The following is a 15,317-nucleotide window of genomic DNA, read 5'->3' on the forward strand; positions in this document are numbered from 1 at the left end:
TATATATGCACGGGTTCATCGTTTCACATTGTGTGTTTTATTCATGCCTTCCTCTACACTTGAAACACTTAATCCAACAGTGTATTATTTATCTCTGCTGAGCATTGTGTTCATACAGGTACAGGCTTATCCAAGAACTTCCTAAATGCCACATAATTACAGGGCAACAAATCCACTCGTTTTGTATGCATTTAACAAAACAAGCACTTGTTTTTAAAAAAGGAAATGTCCAAAAAAGCAGCTTTTCAAAAATTTCATTGACTTTTCCATTGACATTGGTCAAAATACCACTTGATGAAAAGTTATTTTGGAAGACAAATATAGTCCATTGGGTGAAGCTCCTCTTCTGCAATTCTAAGAGAAAGGGAAGAGTCTGGTATATCTTACTGACTGAGGTCTTATTTGATAATTTGTCAACTCTACTTACTAATAAACTTATACATGAATATCCATCACAGTGACATCTTTATGAGCGAAGGGTTTCTTTTACTTTCTCCTGCATGCTTACGACATTGGTCTTGTCACTGTAAAGCTGGGATACTACAGCTTCAAAATGGACTCCATGGTTACTCTGACACATGCCACTCGCTTGCTTTTCCTTGAACCTGGAAACCCTCACAAATATTTACTAACTCTTCCTCTCTTTTGACAGATATTGCACTGGCAACACATGTTGGTTCTTAATAGTTCTTGGAGCTTACATCTTTTGAACATCATGAAAGTAAAATTTCTGAAAGAAAAAAACCCTGATATATCACCAAAATTGGACAAAGGAAGAAGATAACTTCTCTATGTAATTCAATAGTATTCTTTTTCTTTTTAGTAGGGGATTAAAACTTCTGTAACCTTCTTAAACGTTTGTTACCTTTCTAATTTAAAGTGACAAGTTAAATGCTAATGCAACTGATAGGGGTGAGCAACTGGTCAATGACCAGCCTGATCAGACTACATAATGTAGCTGAAATTGTTAAAATATGCAGGCCCATTGTAAATTTGACAGAAAACAGTTTCCTGAAGAGCTTTATATCTCCCTGGGTGATATTAAAAGCCAGGAATGTTGTTAAGTACCACATTTCTTTCTAGTAAAGTTGGGAAATCTTAGCAACCTAAACTCAAGTTAAAAAAAAAAAATATATATATATATATGCACACACACATATATATGTATATGTATATATAATTTTGAGTATCTTGAAATTTTATCTGTGTCTATTTTGAATGGGAAATTTGATGGTAAATTACGTTAAAAACAAGACAACAGTCCCAGAATAGATTTGTTCATGCTAAGCTCCATATCACCATACTGAGATTTAACCATAGTTTCATCCCTCTCAGAAATGGAATCTTAAACCAGTCCATCAGGAATCACCTGGTTGGCACTGGTGAGGTAATCTGCCGGATAGACTCCTGCCATCCCTCAAATGAAGGTAACTTTCTAATAACCAAATTGCTTTTTGCCTCATCCAAGTTCCTTGTTCTGTTCCCTTCTGACTATAAAGCCATTTTGTGCAGCCCCTCAGAGCTCCTTTCTATCTGCTAGATTGGGTGTTACCCAATTTGATCTGATTTTTGCTCAAATAAACCCTTAAAATTTTTAATATGCCTCAGTTTACCTTTCAACAATTCTGTTGTCAGAAGAGGGATCCAAAGGAGACACCCCTAAGACTCCCAGGAGGTAGGAGCAACCCAGTTTAGTTACCTGTCAAGTTCCTTGAGCTTGCTGCTTTCTTACTGCCTCTGGAGGTGGTACTTAAGTTCCTCCGGGATGCTAGCTCTGCAGTTTCTGCATTATGAGCTTTCAGACTTTGAGCATTTCTTTTTCTGTACTGGGTCCCACTTAGAAACTGGATGGGGTGAAGTCTGGACTAGGTCCAAGTGGGACGGCGCCGGATTTAGAAACTTGGTTGGTGAAGCACAGGAGTGAGTATGACTTAGGAAACAGATGGGTGCGGGCCTGGGCTAGGTGACTTAAAACACTGGAGAGAATCCGGGGTTGCCCTGGGCCCCACTTAGAAAGCAGACCGGATTCAGGGTTGGACTCGGTGTGGGTCCAGGGTCAGAATGGGTCCAACTGAGAAATCAGGCCTGTCTCTAGCTGGCTGGGTAAGAACTAGAACCTGGGCGGGATCCGGCATTGCACTGGGTCTGACTTAGAAACTGGACTGGACTTGACTTAGAAACTGGACTGGACTCAACATAGAAACTGGACTGGATCCAGGGCTGAACTGGGTCCCACTTAGAAACTGTGTGGGCAGGACTGGGTCTGGGGTCAAACTGGGACTGATTTAGAAACCAGGCCAGGTCCAGTGTTGAACTGGGTCCCATTTAGAAAGCAGACCTGATACTGGGTTGGACGAGGGGCGGGTCCAGGGCCAGAGTGGGTCCGACTTAGAAACCGGGGCTCGGGCACCTGGTTGGCTCAGTCGATAAGCCAGGTCATGATCCCAGGGGCCTGGGATCCAGCCCTGCCTGGGCTCCCTGCTCCACGGAAAGCCTGCTTCTCCCTCTCCCACTCCCCCTGCTTGCATTCCCTCTCTCACTATGTCTTTCTCTGGCAAATAAATAAATAAAATCTTAAAAAAAAAAAAAGAAAGAAAGAAAGAAGGAAACCGGGGCTGTCTCTCGCTGGGCTGGGTAGGAACTAGAATCTGGGTGGGATCTGGAGTTGGACTGGGTCTGATTTAGAAACTGAGCTGGATTTGGGGTTGATCTGGGTGAAGCAGGACTGGGGACCAACTTAGAAACCAGGCCGGGTCTAGAATTGGACTGGGTACCCACTTAGAAACCGGAAGTGGTGCCGGCGGGACCGGGACTGGTGTCAGAATGTGTCCGGTTTAGAAACCCGTCCGGGTGAGAGGTGAGTCTGCTTAGAAACCGGATTTGGGGGCGCCTGGGTGGCTCAGTCGGTTGGGTGTCTGCCTCTGGCTTCCGTCACTCCCTCTGCCTCTCCCAGCTTGTGTTCTCTCTTTCTAACTCTAATAAATGAATAAAATCCTAAAAAAAAAAAAAAAAAGAAAGAAAGAAAAGAAACCGGATTTGATGAGGTCGGACTTGGTCTGTGCTCGGACTGGGTCCAATTTAGAAACCGGAAGGGGTGAGAGGTGGGGTTCGGTAGCACTTAAAATCCGGACTTGGTGCTGGCCGTACTGAATCTGGGCTGGAACTAGGTCCAACTTAGAAACCAGACGAAGTGTGAGGCTGGTCTCACTTGGAAACCAGAACTGGTCCAGAGGGGACTGGATATGACCAGAACCGGACCAGACTGCGCCCAACTTAAGCTGGACTGGGTCTAATGTGAGGCGTCAGTTGAGTAAAATTTTGTTTTTAAGGCTGAACAAGTAGATTAACCCTACCAGAGATCATTTTGAATTAAAGTTGCTACAGTGGAGAATTTTTAATCCAGATTAATTTATCCATTTATGAGGTGCCCTAGAGAAAAAGGGGTCTCAGCCAAGCGCTCACTATAATGCAGAGAGGGAAAATTATTTTTCGTCCTTTACAGTTTTTGTTGACCATTATGAGACCACCAGGACATTCCACTTTCTCCAGACTCTGCAAACAAGATCCTGGGAAAACTTGAAGCGACCAGCACAGGGTAAGAATTCTTATCAGTCAGCTGTGCCAGATCTCTGTGTTGTCTGGTTAGGAGAAAAAAGGTACAATTTCATGCTGTCCCTTCCTGTCTGATTGGCAGGCAAGAAACATTTGTGAGAATTAGATCTTTGAATTGGTACTTGTGAATTTGCTTTCGGGTACGCATTGGTTGTCAATACTTTGCTCTCCCAGGCTGTTGTCCTCTTGTTTGTCTTGTGTCGCAAGAACTTGACTTGGCTTTTTGCCTGACTGCAGCATTCAGATTCTTGTGTGTGCAGACAGTTCAATCTTCTTAGGTTGGAGGCCCCCAAAATGTGGCTGGACAGAAATGTGGGTTGCACTCTTTGTGTGGCTAGGGTCCTACCAACTGTTGCCAGCTCTCAAGGGAATTGTCTAAGTCAGTTCTTTTTGGGGGTGACTCTGGATGGTGGGAGGGTAGTATCTTTTGCACCCTCTTTGGGGTTGTATTCAAGGGGTTGTTCAGTACTGCTAGGAAGATATACTGTTTGTCCTGCCTGAAACCTGACAAGGTATTTGAAATGATGTTTTTTTTTTTTTTTTTTTAAAGTAGTTCTGTGGTCCGAAGTTGGTCAAATTGAAAGCTGATATTCAGAGCCTGATAGGAACTTTTCTTAAAGTCCCTCTCTGCCAAGGTAAAAGGAAACTATGTACCCAGAGCGAAAGAAAAACCTGAAGCCTTTGTGGAAGTATTTACTAATACTACATTACAAAGTCACTCAGCCTTAAATCTGGAACATAGGATTCTTAAAATGTCAACATTTTAGTTGAAGATCTTCTCCCTGACATAAAGCAGGAAACCGAAGATAATATAGTTGGATGTGTGGGTAACCTCTTGGTATCATTCAGGTTGCAATTCAATTATTTGAGGAATTAAAAGCAACTACAAAATCTGGTCTCTACAAGAACAGAAATGTGGCTCTGGAAACAGTTCAAAGCCCACATACCTTTTTTTTTTTTTTTTTTTTTTAAACCCAATCCTAAAACCTCCCTTATTCATTACTAAAGGCTTGCAGATATTGTAGAAGATCTGGACTTGGGGAACAGTCAGCCTTGGTGGATTTGATTAGTTTCTATGATCTAGGATAATCTTCAGTAAATAAAAGCTAGTTTAAAACTGTTGGTTTAATTAAAACAGGTATGTCTTTAGAATTGTCAGCATTAAATATAATACTTTTATTCTACCTAAGTTTACTAAAATTCCAATAAGCTTATGTTATCTCTGCTACAGAATTTGTCAGCAAAAAAACTTCATATGATGGTTAGTTCTTTAATGTCTCATGAAATTTTCATGAGTAATCCAAACGTCATTGTAAAGAACAAGTAAATTAAATAGATGTAAACAAGATAAAAGTATATATGAGCTTTTCAACAATAATTATGCTTTGTGGCTTATCTACTTAAAAAATAGTTTCCAAAATTTTTGGTAACTTGAAAACTTAAAGTTAAATGGAGATAAGTTAAACGATACATATTCAATGACTATCTAGATCATTTTCAAATAAAATAAAATACTGAAACATTAATTACTAAATGCAGATTTACCTACTTTTGGCTTCCTTTTACTGAGGAACTAAAGATCTGTGGGTCTACTAGTACACATGTTTGGTGCCACATTGAAAAATTTACTTCTGAGAATTATGAAATGTATTTATAAATTTGGCAGCCCACAGAATGCTAGTGAAACAGTCCACAATTGCTTACTTCTTACTTTTCATTAGCAATTAAGAATTCAAAGGGTTAAGAATTCTAATCAATGTGTGTAGTTAAGACTACTTAGAAATAATAAGGGTGAAAGGAGACAACTGTGTATGAAAAGAAAGCAAGGAGTGTAAAATGATTGTTGTTCCAGAATGAGAAAGAGGAAAAAAAAATAGGATAAAATCTGAATGGATGTACAAAAGTCGTAGAAGTTTTGTGCAGAAAGAATCTTGGGAAAGGGATTTTACGTGTGGTCAAGCTGGCTAAGATAGGAATGGATTTATTTAAGTTTTTAAAGAATTAATTTTCATATCAAAAGTACACTGGTACAAAATTAGAATTTGATTTTCTTATTGTTGAAAGGATAGTTTTCTTGGCCTGGTGGTCTGCTCTTGTGAAAGTTTGTGTTGTTTTGCTTTTGTTTTACCTTTTAGGTAATCTACCTGGAAAACAAAGATTTTGTGTCTTATCAAAATTGTTTAGTGTGCTTCATGTTGTCTTTGATTATTTGATTATTTAAGGTCTTTGATTATTTAAGAAAACCCAGTCTTCTCAATATTAAAAGAGCTAAGTTTTCAGGGTGCTTGGGTGGCTCAGTTGGTTAAAGCGTCTGACTCTTGGTTTTGGCTCAGGTCGTGATCTTGGGGTCATGAGATCCAGCCCCGTGTTGGGCTCTGTGCTTAACATGGATTCTGCTTGGGACTCTCTCTCCCTCTCCTTCTGCGCCTCCCACTGCTCTCTCTCTCTCTCTCTCATAAATAAATCTTTAAAAAAAAAAAAGAGCTAAGTTTTGTTCACAACTGTGTAATCTTCCGTATTTAAAATCTTCTGTCAAAAATCTGTCATTTTGGCTAAATATGTAATTGGGTATTGTTTCATAATGATCTGTGATGTTTTTTAAGATTATTTATTTATTTGAGAGAGAGAGAACACAAGTGAAGGGAGGGGTGGAGGGAGGGGCAGAGGGGGAGAGAGAGGGAGAAGCAGGCTCCCCGCTGAGTGAGGTGCCAGATGATGCAGGCTGACTCCCAGGACCCTGGGATCATGACCTGAATTAAGGCAGACGCTTAACCATCTGAGCCACCCAGGCACCCATGATCTGTGATCTCCTTTAATCACATGTTCAAACCTTTTGACGTTTTCTCAAAATCAAATTTATTTTTTAAAAAATTTTTATGAGAAAACATATTACTCATTTTAATAAGTACAGTGTCTTTTATCTTAATAGCTAAATTTCTAATTGGATGTTATAAACAGATATAAAAGTACAGTGAAAAATATAACTAATATCCATTATGTTTAGAGATACAATAGAATATTACAGATTTAATTGAAGGTCCTGTATTGCTCTTACTGGTCCTGTTCTTTTGTCTTTTACCCTTTCCAGAAGGGGCCTCTATCCTAAGGTTGGTTTGTTTCTTTCTTATGCATGATTTTGTATTTTCACTATATGCATACATTTCCATAAATATAATGGCATAATATTTTTATTTATTTTTCTTTTTTCACTATAGGTATATTTCAATGTATTTATTTTAATTTTTTTCTCAATTTTGCACAATTGCAAGAACTTGTAAAATGGGCATTTTTGTGCATGTCTGCTTGTGCATATGAGTGCAAATTCTTCTAGGTTCCATACCTAGAAATGAAATTGCTTGGTCAAAGCTCATCTTTATACAGTCAACTTTACTGTGTCTCAAAGATCTTCCAGTATGTTACCTTCTAAAAGCTTTGAAGTTCACGGGCCGCCTGGGTGGCTTAGTCGGTTAAGCTTCTGCCTTTGGCTCAGCTCATGATCTCAGGATCCTGGGAGCCAGCCTGCATCATTGGGCACCTTGCTCAGCGGGGAGCCTGCTTCTTCCTCTGCCTGCCGCCCCCCCTGCTTGTGCGCTCGCTCTCTCTCTCTAGCAAATAAATAAAATCTTAAAAAAAAAATAAAAATTGTGAAATTCACTTGGCACATTTTGGTTTTTCATCAATCTAAAATTAAATTTCTGTATCATGTGAGGCAGGGATCACTATTTATTGTTCAACATGGAAAATCATTTGTCTTAGAAAAAGTTACTGATTTTATCTTTTCTCCACTGATTTTACCCACTTCTGTAGTATACCAAGTTTCCATGTTTCTGGGTTCTCTGTTCTGTTCCACTTCTGTGCCAATTTCATATAGTCTTAATTATTCTAGTTATATAATAAGTTTTAGTAGCTGATCAGCAACTTCTTCAAAACTATCTTAGTTATTCTTGGTCCTTTATTATTTTATATGAACTTTTTAACATCATTTGAAGTTTTGCACATATTCCTCTTAAGATTTTTATTGGATTTCCATTGAATTAAAGATCAATTTTAGGAGAATCATTACCCATCTATGTAGGTAGCTTCCTGTCTATGTAGGACTACTTTTATGTCTTTCAACATTATTTTATTATATCTTGCATAGTAGATTTTTGGATTTTATTTTTGTGTACTCAAGGTTATTTTGTTATTGTCACTGTTTTCCCCCATCACTAGAATTTATTTTACTGTTCAATAGTACTGGATAAGCCCTTTTCTTTCTTTCTTTTTTTTTTTTAAGATTTTATTTATTTGTTTGATAAAGAGAGAGCACAAGCAGGGGGAGCAGGAGAGGGAGAAGCAGGCTCCCCGCTGAGCAGGGAGTCCGATGAGGGGCTCAATCCCAGGACTCTGGGATCATGACCTGAGCTGAAGACAGACGCTTAACCGACTGAGCCACCCAGGCACCCAGGATAAGCCCCTTTCAATCTGAGTCCTATGCCTTTATTTAATCTAGAGAAAATTTTTATTTTTTTCAAAATCAAATTTTAAATGGAGTTGTTGGCCTCAAACTAATCTTGAGATTTCCCACAGGGTCTCTGGAAAATCTCAAATGATTTGTCTCTCACCTTGTAAAGGAGACATGATAAACTCATTAGGCTTATTTGGTATTTTAAATTACGTGGGAATTAAGTGATGATAAACCTTTTTAGGCTATATGTATATGGATGTATGTTACTAATACAAGTATTCCCGAAATTCACAATTCTAGAAATATGTCATTACTCTCATTGTCCAATTATTATCCTAAATTATTATATGCCACCGAAATAACTACATTTCCTTATCAAATGAACTTTCACCAAATCTTTAACCATCAGCACTGGTTAGGTAATCTACCTGAGTGACCCCTGCCATCCCCTAAGGAAAGTAACTTTGCAATAACTAACCTGCTTTTTTTCCTCATATAAGTTCCTCATTCCACTCCCCTCTGCCTATAAAAGTCTTTCATTTTGTACATCTTCTCAGAGCTCCATTCTCTCTGCTGGATTGGATGCTGCCTGATTCAGATCCATTTTTGCTAAAATAAACCTCATAGTTTTAAATATGCCTCAGTTTATCTTTTAACAAGTATGATACTGCAGTTTAAAGACCCTTGTCCATTTTGGTCCCACAATCAAATTACAAATTATGGTAGATAAGAACCTGCTTTTCCACTTAGCCCTACGTCCTCTAAGGCAAAATAAATTGGACATTTTGAGCAGCTATTTAGTAATATAGTAGTAGGCAATGGGAACGGGGAAAGATTATGTGCAAATTAGTGTGGATAATTTAATGACCCAAGTTAACATTTTGGTAACTTTGATGGGGCCTAGAATGTCTATAAATGGCTATCATGATGAATATGCATCTGTCAGTGTCTGTTTTCCAAAAGCAGCTCATTTCTTTTGACTATATCCGTTTCATTTCTGTTAGATGCTCCTCATTTTTGTACTCCACATATAGATTGCTGTTAGCCCATATTGTAGCTTTGTACAAAAAAGAAAAAAAAACACTATTTCTGGATACATTCAGCACCATACCAGGGCTCATGGCAAGACTATGTATTTTGTGGGGCCCATTGTAAAATGAAAATGTGAGGCTCTTTGTTAAAATCTTGGGGAGCCTGGGTGGCTTAGTCAGTTAAGCATCGGACTCGGTTTTGGATCAGGTCATGATCTCAGAGTCCTGAGATCGAGCCCCACGTGGGCCTCCATGTTCAGCGCAGAGTCTGCTTCTCCCTCTCCCTCTGTGCCTCCTCCCACGCTCTGCCTCTCTTTCTCCCTCTGTCTCTCAAATAAATAAATAAAATCTTAAAAAAGAAAAAAGAAAGTCTTAATAATTTTAAGATAACAATAATAGAGCATTAAACCAAGTGCAAAAAACCTTCTAAGTTTGGACCTGTGTGACTGCATAGGCTACATGCCCATGGACATGGCCCTGGTTCATGGTTTGGTCAATGGAGCAAAAGCTGGATTTTTGAACCACCTTTGCCCTCTCAGAGCCAAATACTCTCACTCAGGAACAGTGTAAGTCCTAGTTAACCAGGCTGCGATGGATTCCAGCATCGACAGGAATTAAATGTATTTTAAGATGGTATTAACTCCAATTCGTATGTTTGACTAGAGTATTTTTCTGGATTTTCACCCTGGATTTCTGAGCATGCCTGGTTCCCCAGAGCACTCCCATATATAGGTTGGTAAGTGGTAAATGGGGCGCTGAGTAAATTTTCTTGCTGACCTAGCTGAGCATCCAGTCAAAATTGTGGATGGTTTATTCATTTGTGATTCATTTTCATTGCTTAGTCATTGGGGTAGGAGGTAGTGTACTATAGTAGATTAGACTTGGAAGTTAGATCTGAATGAGAATCGAGGCTACATTACTTCTTGGTTGGGAATGTTTGGCCAAATAACTTAAATCATTAAGTCCCTCATCTGCAAAATAGGGAAAATATTTATAACAGAATAAGGTAGATGCACCTCTATGATAAGCATTCACTAAATAATATTTCTGATTGTGGAAAAGTAAACTCAGGTTATTTCTCTAAATAGCAAAGAATCTATTAATAACCAATAGCTTTGGTGAAGAATGTCTCAAATTATTACAAATGATGCCTTGCAAATCTGAAATAGAATTTCTAAAGTAAATTAAGACCTTTTGTAAGGAAAGAAGGGGTTATGAAATCAAGAATGAGATAATATCAAATGTAAAATGACACAAAGATTTTCTTCAATAATGCTGTAATAGAAGCTTAAATGAGGATTTTAGTCATTTTCTGTGTCTATGTGTGTGTATGTTTGTGTGTTTTTTGGGAAGAAGTTTTTCTTGTTATAACTGTGCTTTCATTTGCCAAGACCAGTTATTTAAAGATACATCAGCACAGATATTAAGAGACTTACCATGGATGAACAATACAAAGGTAAATAACTAATATTCTATGGAGAGAAAGCAGAGAATTTAATTTGGAAAACCTTGAGTCTTAGCCAGTTAAAATATTTGCATTGTGCAAAATGATTTCCATAGCAATGGGAATTTGGAAGTCTCAAACCAATTTAATTCTAACATTTCATCTCATTTCCTAATATATTTCATCTTGGTGAGAGGCCAGAAAATCCTGTGATATCAAATGATATAAATATCAGTGGATAAATTTTTGCCAGGAAAACACATTTTAAGTATAGAAAACATAGTATATTGGATATAGTATAGGATTTGGATTCAAACAGACCTTGTTCAAATTCCAGCTCACAATATTAAATAATATTTTTGTAATTTGGCAAGTCATTTCACCTCTCTGACCCTAAATTCTTCATTCTTAAAATTAATAATGCCCATTTTATAAAAATTGAATTAAGAATGGAGCATAATGCATACAAGTGATCTTCTAACCTAGTTCTTGCTTAAGAAGTGATAGCTGTTGGTATTTATTAACATTAAATTTAGAACATATTTCACTTTCATATTTTCATTTTATCTTCCCAAATAGATTATTAGTTCTTTGTGGGTAAGTGTCATAGCAAAACTCTTTTGGGGCTCCTGGGTGGCTCAGTCATTGGGCGTTTTCCTTTGGCTCAGGTCATGATCCCGGGGTCCTGGGATCGAGCCCCGCATCAGGCTCCCTGCTCCGCAGGAAGCCTGCTTCTCCCTCTCCCTCTCCCACTCCCCCCTGCTTGTGTACCATCTCTCGCTATGTCTCTCTCTGCCAAATAAATAAATAAAATCTTTAAAAAAAAAAACAAAAAACCTCTTTGTTTCCTCCAAAAGCCTTAACACAACTTTGACCAGCTAACAGCTACTTAATAAAGGACTGCTGGAAAAAGACATGATTTCATTCAGCAATAAAGCATTCTCTCTAGGACAGGTGTGGAAAATCGAAATGCCTAAAGCACATGAGAGACGATAGCCTGGAACGTTTTCTTATGCAATATTAAGCTGTGCTCTTTTCATCCAGACACATAGTGTTTGCAAGTAAATCTCAAACAAATATTTTCTATTTCACCAAGATATATTCTTTCCTGTTTTTGTAAATTCAGAATCTTCTCAGTCCTTGATGTTCTATATTTAATAGATTCATAGATTCAGGAGTATTTTATTTTCCTCTCAATCCTAAGATTAAACAAATACATAAATATAATGATAAATAATACCTTATGGTCTATCCCAATGTCAGGGAGCAATGTGAAGTGGCAAGGACTATGGCAAATGGGGGAGCTTATTCCCCCTCCAAAAGGACAGCTACACTTCGTCCTTAGCTAATTACTTTTTTTTAAAGATTTATGTATTTATTTTGGGTCGCCTGGGTGGCTCAGTTGGTTAAGCGACTGCCTTCGGCTCAGGTCATGATCCTGGAGTCCCGGGATCGAGTCCTGCATCGGGCTCCCGGCTCAGCGGGGAGTCTGCTTCTCCCTCTGACCCTCTCCTCTCTCATGCTGTTTCTCTCTCGCTCGCTCTCTAAAAAATAAATAAAATCTTTAAGATTTATGTATTTATTTTGGTGGGAGGAGGGGCAGAGGGAAAGGGAGAGAGAATCCAAGCAGACTCCTTGTTGAGCACAGAGCCCTATCGGGGCTGGATCTCAGGAGCCTAAGATCATGACCTGAGCCAAAACCAAGAGTTAGACACTTTACCTATTGTGCCACCCAGGTGCCAATTATTAATAGTGAGATGTAGGCCCAGTATTGCCAGATAATATTTTTCAAATAAATATGAAAATTCAATATTTTGTTATAATTTTCTTAATTGGAAATTAATTTTTAAAATTTTAATATGACTTTCAGTATGTGTGTACAAAGCCAAACATTTTTTGAATCGATTCCACCCAGTAGGCCAACATATCACAGCATCTGATTTAAGGATTAGTAGATCTTAGAAGAATCTACAGACCTCTTTTTTTTTTTTTTAGCATATGACTCTTTTTTTTTTTTTTAAAGATTTTATTTATTTATTCATGAGAGACAGAGAGGGAGAGGCAGAGGGAGAAGCGGGCTCCCAAAAAGCAGGGAGCCCGATGTGGGACTCGATCCCAGGACCCTGGGATCATGACCTGAGCCGAAGGCAGACGCTTAACCATCTGAGCCACCCAGGTGCCCGAATCTACAGACCTCTTGAAGACATGACTTCACGGCCAACTGACCAGGTGGTGGTCTACCAACTCTTCCTGCCTAGAATGTAGTGGCAGTGAAAAATTCAGTACACACATTATTATTACTAGATATAAACCCTAGCATGAATAAATGTCAATTTCCAACTGTAACTATAAAAATACTTTATGAGACTTGTTGCCTATGTATCACCCTTCCTATTGCCAACCACTCTTTTCTCTTCATTACAACTACTCTGTTTGCTACCCCATTTTCAAAATTAGAAGTAGGTGAAAAAAGAGAAGAAGAATAGGTGAAAAGAGAGAAATAGGTGAGAAAAAGAGAGAAATAGAAATAGGTAAAAAGAGAGAAGAAGAAGGAGGAGAAGGAGAAGGACAAGAAGATAGCACAAATTAAATTCTGGCAATAATTTTGACCCGTATTCCTAATTAGTCCAGGTGTCAGGTTATCTTTGATTTCTATTGACTGGTTAAAATTAGTCAAAATAGTAGTAATTAATGCATTCTTCAGGCCCTTCCTAATCACAAGGAATTAAAGAAGAATTCTTGCTGTATTCCTGTCAAATGGAGGTGTCTTGTAAAGGTACGTACTGAGGTAAGAAAGACAGGAATGAACCTCAGCAGCTAGAGTAGGGTTTCATAGAGGAATAGAATGCTGTTCTTCTGGTTCAGAAAGAAGTTTCTGTTGGCACCTGAGGTGATGCAGCACCTCTTCCAGCATTGCCTCCTGAAACGAGCATTCATTTCTCCCTAATACAATTATGCTAACCCTGCTACTTTCTCTGCTTTACTTTCAGAACGTTTGTATGCTACCATTAAAGTTTTCTATGCTCTGCATTCTATCTCATAATTGCTACTATGTTGTTGACTTCCATAACTGCTACTTGTCTCATGGTTTTTACTGCTTGCCCATCAGCTCAAGCTCCTACAGAGGGAAGATCTTACTGGGTCTGTTAGTCACCATTCAGTTTATAGGGGATTGTTCTTGACAGAGTTTCAGGGCAGCCACTGCTTAGCCTGGGGCCTACCAATCCATGGACAGGTACCTTGAGGTCAGGTGCCCATTTTGGTCCAATCAGTTATGGCCAAGGCTGATGGAATCCATGGTCTGAAGTACAAATACTCAATCATCAGGGGCGCCTGGGTGGCTCAGTCGTTAAGCGTCTGCCTTCGGCTCAGGTCATGATCCCAGGGTCCTGGGATCGAGCCCCGCATCAGGCTCCCTGCTCAGCGGGGAGCCTGCTTCTCCCTCTGCCACTCCCCCTGCTTGTGTTCCCTCTCTCGCTGTGACTCTCTCTGTCAAATAAATAAATAAAATCTTTAAAAAAAAAAAAACAAAAAACAAATACTCAATCATCAGAAATTTCTTCCAGGAGGGATGAGATAACGGCAGAAACTCTGAGGCTCCTCAGAAGGAAATATTCTAGTTTAGAGTGCATTGAGTGGCCAGTACAAATAATAATGTTTCCCTGTACCCTCAGCTTGACTATAGATTGCCCAAATTCCCGATGATTCACACTTACAACTCAGTAAAACAATGCATTATTCAGTGTTTAATTCATTTGTCCTGTGGCTTCTGAACTTAGAGGGGTTCCCCAATGTTTCTTCTGTCCTGATATGGTCAAGACTTTTTGATACTAAAATTCTATTAAGAATTTGTAAAGTTTTAAAATAGAATTAAAAAAATTTCCATGTTGCTCTCCCTAAAGCTCACATGCGTGAAAGCTCAGTGACAATGTGAAGTGGAGCTGCTTGTGGTGTGTCACTCTGGACAGAGGGTTAGTAAAATAGCAAATCAATTACTGGGAGAGATTTATACCAAGTTTAATTTCTAATAGGCAACTAAAGTATCTGTCTGGAATGTGTGACTTCTAATTAGCTATGAAGTTTTAGAACTAGGGAATTATGCACAGACTCAGACAAGAGGGAATCCTTTGACAGACAATGAAACTCTAGGATGAATAATGCCCTTGAAGTACTTATTTTTCCGTTTTGATATATGTCAGTATCTATCATTTCTGATTCCACTCCAAGTGAAGTAGGGTTAGGTTTCTGAACAAATATTAACTTTTAATTCTGAAACTTCATATTTGTGAAGCCATCTTACCTATTGTTCAAATCCAAAATTAGAATGCTGTATTGGTAATGAAGTCCATTCTCTCCTTCAGACGGATGTTTGGCTGCTTCTTACACACTTAGGACATGTGCATGTGTATACACCAGGAGAAGTGGAAAATTGAAATACGTGTTTTGTGTAAAACTCAGACCACAAAAAGAAGTTTCTCTATTGATTTTTGCCTTTTTAAAAATTTGTTGTAATGAACATATAGCTTGAAATCTACCCTCGAAACAAATTTTTAAATGTACAGTATCATATTATAAACTATAAGCATAATGTTATACAATGGATGTCTAGAAATTTTTTGTTTTGCCTGACTGAAACTTTATAAGCATTGAGGAGGTACTCCCTATTTTCCTCTCTTCCAGTCCCTGACAACCATCATTCTACTCTGCTTTGATGATTTTGACTACTTTAAATACCTTGTGTAAGTGGAATCATGTAGTATTTGCCCTTCTGTGACTGGCTTAT

At 38.5% G+C, this 15,317-nt stretch overlaps 1 protein-coding gene across 1 annotated transcript in view; it reads left to right on the forward strand.

The window, feature by feature from the left end:
* Positions 1-2,769: 2,769 nt before the first annotated feature.
* LOC102729818 (contactin-6) overlaps positions 2,770-15,317 on the forward strand; it is a 679,553-nt gene continuing 667,005 nt past the window's right edge. Inside the window, exons 1-2 of the mRNA XM_081820967.1 lie at positions 2,770-3,044; positions 3,503-3,595. The gene's annotated coding sequence lies outside the window, so the exon portion shown is untranslated. The remainder of the gene's footprint in view (positions 3,045-3,502; positions 3,596-15,317) is intronic.

Source organism: Leptonychotes weddellii, chromosome 1, assembly GCF_054177405.1.
Source record: "Leptonychotes weddellii isolate Sample4059 chromosome 1, ASM5417740v2, whole genome shotgun sequence".
In the NCBI taxonomy this organism is placed as follows: domain Eukaryota; kingdom Metazoa; phylum Chordata; class Mammalia; order Carnivora; family Phocidae; genus Leptonychotes; species Leptonychotes weddellii.